This window comes from Larus michahellis, chromosome 3 (genome assembly GCF_964199755.1).
Source record: "Larus michahellis chromosome 3, bLarMic1.1, whole genome shotgun sequence".
NCBI classification, from domain to species: Eukaryota; Metazoa; Chordata; class Aves; order Charadriiformes; family Laridae; genus Larus; species Larus michahellis.
Genome location: NC_133898.1, coordinates 23,783,781 through 23,797,530, shown reverse-complemented (window position 1 = coordinate 23,797,530; position 13,750 = coordinate 23,783,781).

Here is a 13,750-nt window from a genome sequence, read left to right as displayed (position 1 = left end):
GGCCAGCAAGAGGCTGTGCTTCTTCCAGCAGCGCAAGCCTTCTCCTCCCATGGCCATGTGTCCGTAATTCCCAATGTCCAAAGCAACCCATGGCATCCCTGCCCATGGCAGGGGGTTGGAACTAGATGATCTTTAAATTCCCTTCAAACACAAACCATCCGGTGATTCTTTGACCCCAAATTCTCCTCGCTGTCCTACAGCAGGCACGGGCAGACCCACAAACCTCCTCCACGCTCACCCTGTGAATGGGGTTTGCCCTCATGAGCATAAAACAGGATTGTGGTACCATGGTGTAAACCCTGGAAGAGAAGCATCCTGGCTGGACGCCCTGTTGCGAAGCGGGGAGGTCCCTCAAGTCGCATTTGGCTTGCGAGAACAGGAGCGTGTGCTCGATTTTACCTTAGCAGACGGTAGAGTGGAGATGGTGAAATAAATCATAAGCCTGAGTTTATTTTTCATTTGCCAATACATAAGTATTTAAGTGAGGAATTTTAACATGTAGGGGGGGGTTTCTGTTTGTTTGGTGGCTATTTTTTTGAGTTTTTTCATATTTCCATAAAAATGTAGATTGCCCATTAGGATGTTTGGCCCTTTTGACTAAATCCTTATGCTCAGTGGTTGCTGATTTCTCCTTTATTTTGGGGCCATCTGCCTCAAAAGTCCTTTTGGAGGAGAGATGGCTGGCCCGTGCTGAGTTGTGCCCGCAAACTCTGCACCGTGGCGGCCAAAAACTCCGCATTGCAGGTCTCAGCCTCTCTACCAGCTCCTGCGCTCACAGTTTCTCGGGATGGGGTTGAATCTCTCCCAGGACAATCCGATGGACCCGACAGGACCCTCAGCACCCGCAGCCGCCAGGGGGGACACAGTCACCTTGGGGACCGCCGGTGTGGGCAGGTCCCTCAAAGGGACAGCCACCAAAATTAAGCTAATTTCAGCAAACGCTCAAATTTCCCCCCCTGGGCAGCGTGACATACTGGGAGCTCCTTCTTACAACTGTTCTGCCGTCATTTATACGGCAACATGGATTAGCTGAGAGCTTGGGATAGATAAATTTACTGTCTGCCTCCCCCTAGTGATTGCATTGCTGCATAGAGACAGCAAAAATCATGCAAGGCAATAGTTATTTTTATTGTCTTTCTTGGAAGATCAAAGTAACTGAACGCTTTCCTTTTTTCTGTCATTTATTCACAATACTCTTATGCACCAAAAGAGAATGGGAACAGCTAAAGGAGGACAAGAAATTAGGGTTTCACTCATCACCTCGCTAACTGGAAATAACTAAGGGTAACATGGATGGCAGCTAAACGCTGCTGCAGAAACAACATTTGAGGAACTGTGTATCAAAGTCCAGAATATTTTTAGGAAAAATGATAATGTCACCGATAATCTCTTTTTTTACCAAGTTTCAAAAGTTGTGTTATTCTTTAGAGCTCGGCAAGGCGCCCAGCTAAATACCGGGGGTGTCCTGGATGCCCATCTTAATAGCTCCATCCCTCCGAGTGAGCTGCCAGTGCCGTGCTGGCGGGGACTGCTCTATAATTTATATATACATTATGTACAACGAGATCCCTGTATTTAGTTACCGGAGATAAGCATCAGTTTAAGTCCCATTTCTTTGTGTCACTCATTAGCCGGATTGATTTTAAGTCTGTTGGGACCAAAGATGCAATTATGCTCTTAGATACAATTAAAAGTATAGGATTTCTCAGGAGCTGATGTTCTCCTTAAATATGGAGTTGGTTTTCCTTGATCGTTGGCTGCTTTTCATCAATTTGGCTGCTTATCCCCTGGATTGTGCTCAGGGATGTTTTAACTGAGTGATGCCATCACGCTACAATTTAGCATGGTGAGTGTTTTACCTGTGTTGACGGTGAACTGTAACACTATTAATAAAACCGATAGATAGTTTAGACTTTGCTTTTTGTGGGATTTCAATAGACTAACAGCATAAATTGCACACCTGCAAAATTTGTGTAGGAAGATGTGTAGTATGGGAGGGCTAAAGTGATTTTTCTCTGGGCTTTCTGATGCCTTCAAGGCACCTGTTCCTTCCTTATCCTGACCTGGGGGTCTGTGGACACCATTATTTAACCTCAGTGGGAGAAAGCTGTAGGATCCATGTACAATGTAGATCCTGACTTGAAGATCCCCGCTGTTGATTGCAGAGCATCACACATTTGCACGGAGCCCATCTCCATAGCCCTTACAGCCCCAGATGTTTGTATCCAGATGTTTGTGTAGCTATGTGCAGATGTGGAGTCCAGATGTGCCTCTGGCCTTCTCTCTGTAGAGCAGCATAAAAGGTCCTGAAGACGACAATAAATTGTATAAAGTGAGCAATTCCCTAGCTCTCTTCATGCACCTGGTAAGCAGACAGAGCCACAACAGCAGGACCAAGTTTCAGTGTTGACCTGCAGATGGTACCTGGGGCGGGGGGGGACACCCAAACCCCTCCTGGCTTGAAAGACCACAAACTTCCAAGTTTTGACCTCTTTGTGAGGTGAGATGGAAACGAGTGCTGCTGCATGCCAAGAAACCAAGTGCTCGCGGGCATTTCCCAGCAGACGGGCCCCAGTGGTGGGACATGTGCCTCCAACCCCACCGGCCAGATGACCTCTCGACCAAACCAGGCTGGCCAAGGGCTCCTGCAGCCCCAGTCCCCCTTTGCTTGGGGCCTTCCTTGGGGCCATCACCCCGGCCAGCCTGCAGCAGTCACGTGGTTTCCAGCTCCAGAAAGGTAGGCAAGGAGCCCTTCGCTGGCTGCGGATGGAAAGCTGACGTGAATCTGAAATGTGATGAAGACGCAAGGCTGAACTAAAGAGTCATCAGTCAATGCTCGTTATTTCTTCGGCTGATTAATTAGCCATGTGTGTATTTTAGCCCCGTTTCTCACAGGCAAGGAGCTCGGCTGCCAGAGGGGTCCAACTCCTGCCCGCCCCAGGGCAAGAGCAAAGCCCTGTGAAGGGCCACAGGGACCAGCTGAGGGCTGGCCCCGAGGTGGAAATGCCCCACGAGCAGAGACCAGGTGATTTCCCCCCCAGACCAGCCCCAAATGGTGGGGTGGCTCATGGCCAGCAGAGACCTGCCCAGCTGGAGAGGCTGGAGCAGCCCCTTAGCAACTGAGAGGAGCAGGGCTAGTCTGAATAACGTGCCCTTATTCCCCCATGGTCTGGAAAATAGAAAAAAAAAAAGGGAGGGGGGGAAGAGGAAAAGGAAAAAAGGGAAAAGATAAAAAGGAAAAAGGGGAAAAATGGAAAAAATGGAAAAGAGAAAAGCAGAGAAGGAGGAAAAGGAGAAAAAAGGAAGAGGAAGATAAAAGAGAGAGGAAAAGGAAAAGAGAAAAAAGGATAACAGGAAAAAGGAAAAGAGAAAAAGGAAAGAAGGGGAAAAGGGAAACTGGGAAAAAAGGAAGAAAGGAAAAAGAAAGGAAAAAAGGAAAAAGGAAAAAGGGGATAAAGGTAAAAAAGAGGAAAAAATGAGAAAAAAAAGAAAAAAGGGAGAAAAAAGGGGGAGGAAAAAAGGGGGAAAGGAGAAAAATGAAAAAGGAAAAGACAAAAAGCCATACACTTCAAAGTGTGTGTCTAGGAGGAATATATTGGTTTTCCTAGCCGCAAATTCACCCCGGGGTGGTGGGCAGGAGGGTGAGGGGGCACCTCCTGCCTGGCTTTCCTCCCCGGCAATGGGGGCAGCGCCGGAGGGAAAACCACACCGTGGTCACCAAAACCCCTTCTCCACACAGGGTATCGGCACCCAGTTAACGAGCACCCTTGGAAATTCGCCACCCTGGCTGGATGCAGACACCCCTTCCCCTTCTTGCCTCTGGAAGGAGGCATTTTCCCACCCACGCTGGGGCTTTCCCAGAGGAGCGGCTCCACCCAAGATTTGGGAAATGTCCTCCTTGGTCTATTTAGAAGAGGTGGGGTTTCCCCGAGACGGTCCCCGGGAGCAATCCCAGTGATTTCTGTGCCCATGGCACAGGTTCAGGTGATGATCCGCCTGGCTGGCATGTTCCCTACGTGCTGGTTTCGCTTGGGCTGGTGGCAGAGGTTGAGCGGGGCCATCGTTCTGCCCCGACAGCAGCAGAAAAAAAAAAGAGGTTTCCAGCTTTTTCAGCACGGCGACATGATGGCAAACAAGCTGCTCTCCAGAACACGTGGTAAAACGCGTTTTAAAAGAGATGATGGAAATAAATACTTGCAGAAATGTTTTCCAACAAAATATTTTTAATGTTGAGAAGATTATGCATCCCATACGTACAACACGCGAGCCGCTGCTTCGTTGCACTCAGACTGATTTTTTTTCACTCATTTAATTCAGCATCGCTCTGATGAACTATTTTCAGAAACCAAAGGAAGTATTTCCCTGCTAATGGCTCCCAAGACCGGTTTTCCATTGGGAAAGCAGGTTTATAAGTGAGCCCACGTGTCCGTAGTGATACATGGGGAATTGGACTCCACAGGGAATTCCAAAAGACGGCGAAAATGGAGCCCTCGCCCCACTTCAGCAGACAAAGACCACCTCCCCTGCTCTTTCATGGTTCCTTATTTTGGTTGTGAGCCCAACACGACTCCGTCTGTGAGTCTTTCCTCACTGGCAGTGCCGAGGGTTGGCACTTCGCTCTGGTGTTTCCTCATCACCTATTTTAAAGAAGGAGATTCTTTAAAGAATTGCATCGCAAGAAATTCCCACCTAAAATTGGTGAAGCCCTTCGTTCCTCCCTGAGCCTTAGTCCAGGCTTTCAGTGGAACTGCTGACGTGGCAGATGCCAAAAATCCCAGCATCCCTGCCGGGAGCTGCTGAGGGGGCTGGCGAACGCCAAGGGGCCGGGAGGAAGGAAGCACATCGCTGAACTGCCGTGGCTGTGGATGACCTGTGGAGGTTTGTCCTCCCCAGGAGCAAAACCAAAGCAACCAAAAAAGCCCCAGCCCAAACTGGGGAGGACCACCAAGAGAATGGGAGGTGCCATGGAGCCAGGCACGGGAGGAGAGGGCGGTGGGGAGGGAGAGCGGGAAGGACCATGCGGCTGAGCCTGTGAGGAAGATGAGGCTCCTTGGGGAAGGCTGAAGCTTCCCAGAAAGCGTCTGAGGATGGATGCTGAGATGCAGGTGGTGCTCCTTGGTTGAAAAGATGTTTGGATCATTCTTTTCCTCTGCGTTCAGGTAACAGAGGACACTAAGGCGGATCGCATGGCTGGGTGTCCCCAGCAAGAGGGATTGCCTGGGCACTGGGGGAACACATGTGGCTGTGATGCTCGGGGTGAGCCATGAGAGCACCTCCGAGACAGCCTGGCTGGGGGACAGCAGGAAGCCCACACAGCCAGCGGCAGCTCCTGGCCACAGAGGGCTTCAGCGCCCTGGCATGATCCCAGCCTGGGCAGACCCCAGGTCGGCACTTACATTGCCCAGCTGATGCTCTCAGGAGCGCCTCACGGCACGTCCAGAGGATGCAACACAAGAAGTGCTCTGTCAAGCTGGAAAGGAAGTTACTCTCTCCATGCATATCTTGTTTCTTAGCCCTGTAAGCCACTGCGACCATTTTCAGACACCAGGTCATGTCAACCCACGATCCAGGACAGCACAGCTCTCAACCTTCTTGTTCAAGCCCAAATTCCAGTCCGTGCTCAGGAAGGATCCCCCGTGGAGGTTTGCCCTCCAGTGGCTGCAAGGGAGGGTATTGGAGAAAGTCAATCTCAGCACCTCCCCAGCGACAGTAATTTCTGCTTGGCAATGGTGGAGAGGAGACCCAGGGCCGGGACAAGACAGATGCCAGAAGCAACATCTGGCAGGACCAGAGCTCCCTCTCGTCTCCTGGCAGAGGCAGACACAGCCCTTCTGCCCCAGACGCTAGGGAGGGCAGCAGGCAAGAGGGCCGGTGGCCATTCCTTCGTCCCCAGGAGGTTCCCAAGCCAGGGCTTGCTTGGGAGGACCAGCTCTGGAGGATCTGGGAGGGCTTCCATCCAGCCGGGCATAGGCAGGATCCTCCCGTTCCCCCTGCTCTCCCAAGGTCACCCCCTGGAGCGATTCCTACCTCCTGCACATCTGGAGCAGCAGCAAGAAGCAAAGACGGAACAAAAACCCAACGGTGACAATGCTCTGGCTGCTGACCCGCGTGCGGGCCCGGGCCATTCATTCTGGTGGGAGGAAACCCGGGCTGCAGGCAGCTTTGTGTCCTGCAAACCACTGCAAAACTGATTTATATTAAAAATAAAGAGCACACAATACTGAAGTGGTTGGGGTTTGTCTATTAATCTCTCAACAGTCAGCTGCAAACCTAACAAATCCCCTGAAATAGCAGTGGGGAGCCGTGCCCGAGCTCATTCCTCCCTGCCCCCTTTTGCAGCTAAAAATAATCAATAACGACTGTCCGAAACAGGGAGACCAAAGCAATTTTACAGGCGGTGGGATCATGACTCATATTTTCACTCACGCGCTGGCCAGGCACAAAAAACACCCACGGGGCTGTGTTTCCCAGCAGCCGCAGTGGAAAATCACCTCCGAACCCCCGTGGAGCCAGACAGAGGGGCCGTGATCCCCTCCTTTTGCCGTGATCCTGTGGTGACGCTTTGCTGGGAAGAAATGAAAATAAAACTAACGCAGCTGGGTTGCTAGTGGCGTTATCCCTCCCTGCTTTATGCAAGCGAGTGCTAATTGAACTGCCTGGGAGCAACGAGCCCCGGGGAGGCTGCCGTGGTTGTTATTCTGCTGGTAATTGCTGTTTTCAGCCGCTGTAGGCAGCAGAAGGGACTTCTCCGGGGTTTCCTGGGGTGGCAACGCTGCCGGAAAAGCTTTTCATCCCAATGCCCATCCCAAAGGGGCCAACCTCCTTCCCGAGCAGCCATCCGGCTCAGGTGGGTCCATCCTCTCTCCTGCATGTCTGCGCACAGTTTCGCCTCAAGAAGCAGCAGCATCACCAAAGGAGACGCCGCAGCAGCAAAACTGGGGCCCATTTCCTCCGTGGCGACCACATTTCAACAAAAATTTGTATTTCCTGCCAGGCTTTGCCACCGTGCTGGCTCCTACTATGGCCGTGGAGGGGAAGATGCAGCCTCATGTCTCTGCGTTGGTGTTGCCAACGTGGGAAAAGCCCAGCACCTTGGGGATTTCCCCAGCCTGGCAAGAAAAGTGAGCTATATTGCTCCCTTCTGCCCCCAAACAGCTCAGCCTGGCCTCAAATAGGTGGTGGTGGGATGCCAGCATGGTGAACAGATGGGTTAGCTCACAGACTTTCAGGATGACTGTACCTAGATCCACGTGCCGAGAAACGCACTCTTTCAGCGGCCGCATCCCCTCTCCCCCTGCCGCGTTTCCTTCCCTGCCGTGCTCTCGCAGCAGCACGCGTGGGCGTGAGGCGGCCCCGACACTTTGCCATTCCTCACTGCGTTGGGCCATTGTTGCAAAGCTAGGGGGGAGAAAAAATTCTGATCTCTGTATTAAAAAAAAAAAAAAAAGCTGAAATGCAAAGAAAAAAAGAAAAAAGATAAAATAGAGGTCACTAAGGCTTTGGCTCGATTGATGTGGCTAACCTGTGGTGCTTAGGGACGTCCCCACCTGGGAGTCCTGGTGGACAACAAGTTGCCCATGAGCCAGCAATGTGCCCTTGTGGCCAAGGCGGCCAATGGTCTCCTGGGGTGGATTAAAAAGAGCGTGGCCAGCAGGTCAAGGGAGGTTGTCCTCCCCCTCTACTCTGCCCTGGTGAGGCCACATCTGGAGTACTGTGTCCAGTTTTGGGCTCCCCAGTTCAGGAAAGACGAGGAACTACTGGGGAGAGTCCAGCAGAGGGCTACGAAGATGATGAGGGGACTGGAGCATCTCTCTGATGAGGAAAGGCTGAGAGACCTGGGTCTGTTCAGCCTGGAGAAGAGAAGGCTGAGAGGGGATCTCACCAATGCTTATCAGTATCTAAAGGACAGATGTCAAGAGGCTGGGGCCAGACTCTTTTCAGTGGTGCCCAGCGACAGGACAAGGGGCAATGGGCACAAACTGGAACACGGGAAATTCCATCTGAACATGAGGAAAAAATTCTTTACTTTTCAGGGTGACAGCACACGGGAAGAGGCTGCCCAGAGAGGTTGTGGAGTCTCCTTCTCTGGAGATATTCAAAACCCACCCAGATGTGATCCTGTGCAACCTGCTCTAGGTGAACCTGCTCTGGCAGCGTGGTTGGACTAGCTGATCTCCAGAGGCCCCTTCCAACCCCTACCATTCTGTGATTCTGTCCTGGTTTAGTGGTGGGCTTGGCAGTGCCAGGTTAACAGTTGGACTTGATGATCTTAAAGGTCTGTTCCAACCTAAATGATTCTGTGATTTACTCACACCTGCTCACTAATGGGGTGCCAAGGGCTTGCAGGGGTCTCACCCTGACCCCAGCACAGGCTCGGTGCAGACTGATGCTCTTTGCTTTGGGTTACCCCCATTTCAAGCCAGCGTGGCTGGGGTGATGTGCTGGCCTGCCAGAAGACTGACCCACTGCAGCCAGGTGAAGGGCTGGTGTCATAGCAAAACATCCCAGGAAGAAGAAACTGTAGAGGAGATCTTTTCCTGAAGCCCTGTGTGGATCTGCACGGCCCTGGTTAGACAAGCTCCCTGAGTTAATACACACCCAATCTTCTCAGCAAGGTCCGCTGCAGACGGGCTCGATTCCGTTGCTCACGGTGCGTAGGTAGCGATGGGGTCACGTTGCTGAAACCCTGGCCAGATGTGGGCACCGAGCTAGTGGTAGTGGTGACCAAGGGCTGGCGTGGGGCTCTGCGGGGGCTGCTCATCGCCCCACACAGATGTGCACGGCCAGAGGGCTTTGAAGGCAGAGGTGGCAACCCGACGCATGGTGCTTGCCTACATTTTCAAATCCGCTTTATCCAGGCTGGTAACCCCCTCTCTTCCCACCTCCTCTGACCCCACCACAGTCGGCAGCTACTCCAGGAGTCTGGCGGAGCCGTCACCTTGCGACTCTCTGCATGGAGAAAGGTTTCGTTCCCAAGGTGCTGCTGCTGCCGCCGGCTTCGCTGGGCACATTGCGAAGCTGGGACTGGGAAGTGCTGAAGAAAGGCAGCAGGGATTGCTGGGGCGTGAAAATCCCCCGCGATGCTGGCAAAGAAATGGATGCTTTGAGGATGATGTTACAGCCAGGAAGCGGTTTAAGAAACGGTGCAAAAGTTCAAACTGGGAACACGTCACCGCTTTTTCTTTTAATGCCTCTAACTGCATGCGATTCTTCAGAACGATGTTATTCCTGGTACAGAGCTACCGCTTCCTGCTCTTGCTAAAGGTTTTCACACAGAGGAGAAGCGAGGAGAAACGTTGAAAATCCAACAAACAAATCATAAAAATGAGGACAAAGCCGAGCTCTGAAAGGCTGCAGGAAGCGCTGCTCCATCCGCCCACGCGACGGAGACACCGAGGGACTGCAGCAGCAAAGGAAATAAGAGAGATGGATCCTTGTTACTGCTCTGCGCAAGGAGCGAATGGCTCCCAAATACTGTGTCTGGCAGCACCTCTTTGGAAACCGTCCAGCTACGAGACGCGACACTTCCAGCTTCAGCCAAGTGTCAGGTATTTTGGTGGAAAAATCTTGGGAAACGGGCTGCTCAGAAGGGCGTTCAATGAAGGCGGTGGCAAAACCCTGCCAGATTTCAAGGCAGACACGAGCTCAGCCTGAAAGGTCTAAATCCCAGACGCTTCGTGCCTGCTCACAGGGGTGACGAATGGGTCGGCACTGGCAGTGGCCACCACCCTCAACATCAGCTCTTCGAGAGAAAAATCAGAAACACGTCCAATTCCTCCAGCAGGACGTTCCAGTGACCACACCGGTAATGTGAGTGTCCTCAAACAACCGACGGCAAGAGCTAGCGAAGGGGAATTTTCCCTCCCTTCAGCCTGAACTCTCTTTTACTTCTGCTAATGACTTCACATGAAGGAATCCAGATGTTAGAAATGACAGCCGCACCACTGTGTGACACTGCCCCGCTCTCCTGGCTGGCCGGCCGGGCTGTGGAATTGTTCTGGAGCAAAAACCCAGCTGAGCAAGAGCCTGCAGTAGCTGAGCGACTGCCAGCAGCCACAGCAACTCCCGAACCGAAGAGAAAAATCCCACCTGGAATAAGCCTGGATCACGGTTGGCTAAAAAAAAAATAGACCGAGCACAAGTTGCAGCCCTTCGTGGCTTTGAAAATTAAAATTAAGTTCAAAAAAAAGTCAGTAAGAGGTACGCTTGGAAAGGGTGGCCGTAAAACAGCAGCTTGACCACCACTTCTCTGGGCCTCTGCCCAAAGCAACTGCCCTGCTCCAATCAGCCATCCACGCCATGCTGGGGACAATCTTGTGCAAGAGAGAACTCTGCAGGACTCAATGCACCCGGTAACGCGTATGTGTGTATTTTTAACAAGTAGGTCTGTTTGCAATGCAAGAGGGCTTTACCTCCCCTAGAGAGGAGACTGGTCGGTCTCCATAAGCCACCAGCACCCATCAAAAATGCCCCCGGGTTGGGGCATTCGTGCTCAGCTGGGCGTTGTGGGGCTTGTACCAACTTCAAGCCCCAGTTTGGCTGGAAAGGGTTTGCCCGCCGCCACCCTCGCCCCAGCAGCGTGTTCAGCGAGGAGCAGAGGGGCCGGGAGAGTCGACCGCATTCTTTAAATGCAGAAGTATTTCGACAGCTGGGCTTATGGCAAATGATCCTAATGAAAAGCAGCTGCCTCGTGCCTGTAAATAGGCTTCTCTATGCGGCATTTTGCCCTAATAGAGTAAAATCAGAAGATAGGAATTTTTTTTATATACACATATATAAAAATACTTGCAGTCTCAAATCTAAACTTTACTGACACGCAAGCACCGTTAGTTGGAGGGGGAGGGTTTCGGGTCAATCATTTATTGAAATAATTTATTCCAATGTGTTCGCCAAGACTTGAAGACCACCCGAGGCTTTGCTCTGCTTTGGTGGGGGTCAGAATATGCAGAGCCTGCTCCTTCCCCCCCAGGACACTACATCCTTCAGCTCCACTGGGCTGGGAGCTGCCAGGCAAAGCCCCAGCTGCCATCACACCGGCATTCGGGGACAACAACCTTCCCACGTAAGTGCTGGGTCAGGGCAGCGCTGGTTCAGAAGACAACCTGCATCTGAACACCCCAGTGTCTGCAAAAAAGCTCAGCACAGAGCTGTCAAGTTACCTCAAACAGCCTTAAGTATCTTCCTCTGCCTCCAGCCGCTCTGTGAATCCCTCTGGCAAGAGAGATACGCTTTATATCACACCACCCTCTTCACTCCCAGCCCCCCCTCGCTCTCCCAGGCTGGTTTCTCTGCCAGGTTTCTCCTTGTTGGCCTCCCCAGGCTCTGGCTGGTGGCTCAGCCCCAGCTGGGTTTGCATCGTACGGCCACGGATGAATCCGGCTTAACCTCCCTCACCAAGCAGGCACTCATCACAGTGAAAACTTGTCCACGACGCAAAGTGAGTGTAAGCTGGGGCTGCGGCGTCTGCCTGAGCCCAACCATCTCCATGCAGAACAACAGCGGGTGCTCCAGCAGTCAATGGATGTAGACACGGATGGACAGAGCAGCAGAAGCCTGTGTGAGGGGCAAGGAGCACTGCCATGGGGCAGGGCAGCTTGCCCACCCCATCATGGCACTGGGGCGAAACACCTACCCATTTCCCAGCGGCTTTTCCTTCTCAAGTGGATTCACAGCCAGCAAAACCACCTGAGAAGTGGCATGCACTGTTTTCTCCAAGGGTATGGTCTCCTGTGGAAGGAAGGAGCGAGAACCAAAGCATTACTGATGTAAACCTCAAGTATTAGGCTAATAGTAGACACGTGAGCAACGGGCATGGCCACCACCGAGTGACACCAGCTTCCTCCCTTTCTCCACTCACGACTTCTGGCTCAAGAAGTTGGCGAGTTGTCTGCAGAGCAAGTCACTCTTGCTTCAAAAGCCTGAGCTTTAGGACTGTCGTTCTGGGGAGCCTCATCAAAATGAAGACAACAAAGACCTAGTAAACGAGCACTACCTACGTGCAATGGCTTGTTGTGAAAATGAGGAAAATAATTATCTTCTGTGCAGTTATTACAGAGTTGGTGTTCTTGCATGTTATACTGCTGGTAATTGCTAGGAATTTTGTATATTAAGAAAACAAAGATTTTTTGGGCTGGCTCCTGACAACACTACTGAACATAAACATCAGAACCAGCCCCAGGTCAGGCCAATGGTCCATCCAGCCCTGTCTTCGCCTCCAACAGTGCTCATGAACAAACAACCAGGGAAGAGTAAGAACAAGACAACCATGTCTTCTGAGCCTGATGTGGTTTCTGCTGTGACACTCATCACACAAATACCACGCTCCTGAAGCAGGCTCTCGTCTTCAACTACTTGCCCAGTTTCCCCTTGAGCTCACATAAATTTTGAGCATCCAAAAATCCTCGGGCCGGGAGCTCCACAGATCCACTGCTGCTGTGTAAAAAGTGCACCATTTTTTTGTTGTGCTTTTGGCTCTGACTGGCTCCCTTTGAAGACTCCTGCTTCCTGCTTTTCCAGGCCACTCATGATTTTCTGGACCTCTGTCATGCCCCTCTTCAGTCATTTCTTTCCAAATTGTGAGTTGTACCTCACATAACTGTTCCTGAGTTGCTCAGCCTGGATCCTTGTTGTCTCCTTCTGCACCTTTTGCAGTTCTCCTCCATCCTTTTTAGATGACGAAACCTGAACCATGTGCACTAGTGAAGACGCAGATAGACCGTGGATTTAGAGTGCTCGCTCTCTTGCCTTGCCATGTTCGGTACGTGATGGGCTTTGACCACTACCCACCACTACCCACAGCAACCCCAAATCCTGCTCCAGAGCGGCACCAGATTACATGAACTTCTCCCCTCGCTGTCTCATCTTCCACCTGTCTTTCGTCACCTCTACCTCCTATTTTACTTGGCCTCCTACAGCCCTTCTGAACCGCCCCCCAGGCTGCCCAAGTCCTCCTTATCACCACCCTCAAAAACATCACCTCATGAACAAGCTGTCCCATCCTATGCTCACCTCCAGTTCAGCATGACTATGTTGAAGACCATCTTGGTTCCTGTAAGAAAATGCCCTGTGTTCACAGGCCTAAGACTCGAGATGGTGAGCGAGTGAGTGAGGACGGTTCAAATAACAGAGGTCTGATTTCTGTTACAGTGTGTTTGGCTTTTCTCGAAAATACATGTGTCTCAAATCTTTCCTGAGAGCCCAAACGGTTAGGGACGAAAGCTGTTCGCCGAGTTTTTAGATATATTTATACAGCCCGTCTCAGATGCTCTTTTCCTCTGCAGTAGCTCCATGAGTCAGTGCGGAAGCATCCCAGAGCTGAGTTTCAGAGGTTATCCCTTTTTTCTCTCCACAAACGCCAGCCCAGGAGGATATGATGCAGCTGGTAAGAGCACTGAGCTCCTCTAACTCTTTATCCCGTTTCTTAAATACCAGACTATTTCTCCTCCAAGGGTGCGTTTATAAAGGTTTTCAAATCTTAACATGAACAAAAGTTCCCCGGAGTAGAGGCTGGCATCATGCCACACTATATATCATTAAAAAAGACAAATTCCAGACACTGGGATATTCAGAACAGACCAGAAATAAAAGGAAGAAACACAAGGGGAATTTAAAGAGAAGTAGGCAGAAGGGATTTTTAATATAATGTTAAAGCAGCACTCGTGTTTTTAAGCAAACGCCGAGTGACTAAATGAAACACCAGCTGTAGCGTTTTTCTTGTGCCCAATTTGGGCCCTTTCGTTGCACAAATCTC